Below are 4,680 nucleotides of genomic sequence, written 5' to 3' on the forward strand. Positions count from 1 at the left end.
TGGGGAAACTGCTAGAGTCAGTTATTAAAGATGGGATAGCAGCACATTTGGAAAGTGGTAAAATCATTGGACAAAGTCGACATGGATTTATGAAAGGTAAATCATGTCTGACGAATCATATAGAATTTTTCGAGGATAATAATAATAATAATAATAATAATAAATTTTATTTGTGGGCGCCTTTCAAAAGTCTCAAGGTCACCTTACAGAATTTAACAAGAGTAAAAAACATATAATCGGAGTAAAATAAATAATAAAGACATCACCAATACACAAATTAAAGACAGAATTCGATTCAAAGACAAAAAAATTCAAAAACACAATGTGAAGAGAGAGCAGCGGCAGCTAAACCGCGCCAGCGTCCACTCTCCCTTCCGACAGCCATCTTGGACATAAACTAAAATAATCACTTACACACAAAAATCATCCCCCCACAATGGTTACCACTGTGGGGGAAGGCACAATGTCCAGTCCCCATCCCCAGTTCTCCCAAAGTCAGGCCTATTGAGGCCTCCGCTATTGCCTCTACGGAGGCCCGATATTCCTGGCCGTTCTCGCCGGGTGCTGTTGCCCCGTCGTCGGGAGAGTCCTCTCAGCGGCTGGGCCACCTGGAACGGCCGCTTCCTTACCGGAGACTGCGGCTTCCGAAGCCGACAAGGCCGCGCCGGTTTGGAGCTCCCAGGCTCCCGATGTTGAAGTCGGCGCCGCCCGCACCGCTCCGCAGACCCGCAGCCTGGAGGTGTTGAACTCGGCGGTCTCAGCTCACCGGAGCTCCAGCGCGTCGATCCAGCGCGGCGACCCAGGCAAGGCATCGCCCGCTCCGCTCCGCGATAGCGCTCCAGCGCTGTGCCGCCACCGAAGCCGAGGTGCTGGGCGGTCCCCGCCAGGAAACGGCGCTCCACGTCCGCTGGTAGGCCACGAGGAAGGGTCGACGGGGCAGCCCGGAGAAAAAGCTGCCGCACCGACCAGGTAGGGACCTAGAAATATAGTTACCCCCTTCCCCCCACATTAAAAACTCTATTTTTCCAACAAACAAAACACAGGACTCACTAGAACTACAACAAAAAAGTGAATTAAACAGACGGCTGCTGGTTAGCAGCCGTTCCCCAAGATGGCTCCTCCTTTGAGGATGTAAATAGTAGAGTGGATAAGGAAGAACCAGTGGATGTGTTATATCTGAACTTTCAGAAGGCTTTCGACAAGGTCCCACATAAGAGATTAGTATGCAAACTTAAAGCACACGGTATTAGGGGTTCAGTACTGATGTGGATAGAGAACTGGCTGGCAGACAGGAAGCAAAGAGTAGGAGTAAACAGGTCATTTTCAGAATGGCAGGCAGTGACTAGTGGGGTACCGCAAAGGCTCAGTGCTGGGACCCCAGCTATTTACAATATATATTAATGATTTGGACGAGGGAATTCATCTCCAAGACACGAAGCTGGGGGGCAGTGTGAGCTGTGAGGAGGATGCTAGGAGGCTGCAAGGTGACTTGGATAGGTTGGGTGAGTGGGCAAATGCATGGCAGATGCAGTATAATGTGGATAAATGTGAGGTTATCCACTTTGGTGGCAAGAACAGGAAAGTAGACTATTATCTGAATGGTGGCCGATTAGGAAAAGGGGAGGTGCAACGAGACCTGGGTGTCATGGTACACCAGTCATTGAAAGAGCAGGGAGGTTCTACTGCAGTTGTACAGGGCCTTGGTGAGACCACACCTGGAGTATTGTGTACAGCTTTGGTCTCCTAATCTGAGGAAAGACATTCGTGCCATAGAGGGAGTACAGAGAAAGTTCACCAGACTGATTCCTGGGATGGCATGACTTTCATATGAAGAAAGACTGGATAGACTCGGCTTGTACTCGCTAGAATTTAGAAGATTGAGGGGGGATCTTATAGAAACTTACAAAATTCTTAAGGAGTTAGACAGGCTAGATGCAGGAAGCTTGTCCCCGATGTTGGGGAAGTCCAGAACAAGGGGTCACAGTTTAAGGATAAGGGGGAAGTCTTTTAGGACTGAGATGAGAAAAACATTTTTCACACAGAGTGGTGAATCTGTGGAATTCTCTGCCACAGAAGGTAGTTGAGGCCAGTTCATTGGCTGTATTTAAGAGGGAATTAGAATTAGATGTGGCCCTTGTGGCAAAAGGTATCAGGGGGTATGGAGAGAAGGCAGGTACAGGATACTGAGTTGGATGATCAGCCATGATCATATTGAATGGCGGTGCAGGCTCGAAGGGCCGAATGGCCTACTCCTGCACCTATTTTCTATGTTTCTATGTCTTTGGGATGTGGGAGGATACCAGAGCGCCTGGAGGTAACCCACATGGTTACAAGAAGAACATGCAAACTCCATAAAGGAAGCACCCAAGGTCAGGATCAAACCTGGGTCTCTGATGCTGTGAGCAGTACCACTGTACCATCCTGAATTAATCACCGCCTTTTCAAGTGAAAATCAATCCCCTCCCTCTGATTGTTCTTGCATGAACTTCCTCGCCACTGACATTGTACAACCAAGCCGGTAAGTGCCTGACTGATCCTTGTGCTGCTCTTCTTGAAGAAGGGTACCACATTTGCCACTCCCCCTGTCATCTGGCACCTCACCTTTGGCTGGCAAAGATTTAAAAATGTGGTCTCCCTAGCAGCCTGGGATACGTCACATTCAGCCTTGGGGATGTATCCATTTTTACACCATCTTTACACCACTAAAATTTCGAGAATTTCACATGCCCTCCTCCTGAAACCTTCAACAACGTTTTCACCTTTGCGAACACGGATGAGAAATATTATTGTGAGACCTCATCAGTGCCGTCTGGCATCATGCACAGATATCCATTTGGCCTCCAATAAATCTTGCCAAAAAATTAATATAAATTCTTGGAAATGTTCCTTAGTTTTGACTGCAATTCATGCCCTCAATTTGGTGTCCTAATTTATTTTTAAAGTTTCCCTGGTACAGATGGTTTTTAAAGGTGTAAATTCCTGGCACAGACCATGTGGGCCCACTTCTGTGCTTCTATGAGGCCATGGTTAAATTATGCTTTTCCACCTTTCTATTTTTTCTACCAAAGTTATTTTTTTCTTCAAATATATCTCACTTATTTTTATAGATACATTGTTCTGGATTTCGAAAATGGCACAGAAAGTGGAGGAAATTTGTTCCATCTGATATGAAAGTACTATCGAGCTGATAAATTGTTGGATTGTCTTGACAGTCAATCGTATGTTCATAAGTTCATAGGTTATAGGCCTACAGAATCAGGACATTCGGCCCAGTAAGTCTATCATGGCTGATTGATCTTTCACTCTCAACCCCATTCTCCTGCCTTCTCCCCATAACCCCCGACACCTGTACTAATCAATAATCAGTCAATCTCTGCCTTAAAAATATCCATTGGCTTGGCTTCCACAGCCGATTCACCACCCTCTGACAAGATCAAATCTGACTACATTTCAGTAGGCTTGGTAAAATGATGCATTGAGGCTTGGAAAGAAAGGATGGTATAAGAAAATCTTTAGCCAAACATATATAGTGGCTTGCAAAAGTTTTCATACCCCTTGAACTTTTCCACATTTTGTCACGTTACAGCCACAAATGTAAATGTATTTTATTGGGATTTTATGTGATAGACAAACACAAAGTGGTGCATAATTGTGAAGTGAAAGGAAAATTATACATGGTTTTCAAATTTTTTTACAAATAAAAAACTGAAAAGTGTGGCGCGCAAAAGTATTCAGCCCCCCTGAGTCAATACTTTGTAGAACCACCTTTCGCTGCAATTACAGCTGCAAGTCTTTTAGGGGTATGTCTCTACCAGCTTTGCACATCTAGAGACTGAAATTTTTTCCCATTCTTCTTTGCAAAATAACTCAAGTTCAGTCAGATTAGATGGAGAGCGTCTGTGAACAGCAATTTTCAAGTCTTGCCAGAGATTCTCAATTGGATTTAGGTCTGGACTTTGACTGGGCCATTCTAACACATGAATATGCTTTGATCTAAACCATTCCATTGTAGCTCTGGCTGTATGTTTAGGGTCGTTGTCCTGCTGGAAGGTGAACCTCCGCCCCAGTCTCAAGTCTTTTGCAGACTCTAACAGGTTTTCTTCCAAGATTGCCCTGTATTTGGCTCCATCCATCTTCCCATCAACTCTGACCAGCTTCCCTGTCCCTGCTGAAGAAAAGCATCCCCACAGCATGATGCTGCCACCACCACGTTTCACAGTGGGGATGGTGTGTTCAGGGTGATGTGCAGTGTTAGTTTTCCGCCACACATAGCGTTTTGCATTTAGGCCAAAAACTTCAATTTTGGTCTCATCTGACCAGAGCACATTCCTCCACATGTTTGCTGTATCCCCCACATGGCTTGTGGCAAACTGCAAACGGGACTTCTTATGGCTTTTTTTCAACAATGGCTTTCTTCTTGCCACTCTTCCATAAAGGCCCGATTTGTGGAGTGCACAACTAATAGTTGTCCTGTGGACAGATTCTCCCACCTGAGCTGTGGATCTCTGCAGCTCCTCCAGAGTTACCATGGGCCTCTTGGCTGCTTCTCTGATCAATGCTCTCCTTGCCCGGCCTGTCAGTTTAGGTGGACGGCCATGTCTTGATAGGTTTGCAGTTGTGCCATACTCTTTCCATTTTCGGATGATGGATTGAACAGTGCTCCGTGAGATGTTCAAAGCT

This window comes from Amblyraja radiata, chromosome 1, assembly GCF_010909765.2.
Source record: "Amblyraja radiata isolate CabotCenter1 chromosome 1, sAmbRad1.1.pri, whole genome shotgun sequence".
Lineage (NCBI taxonomy): Eukaryota > Metazoa > Chordata > Chondrichthyes > Rajiformes > Rajidae > Amblyraja > Amblyraja radiata.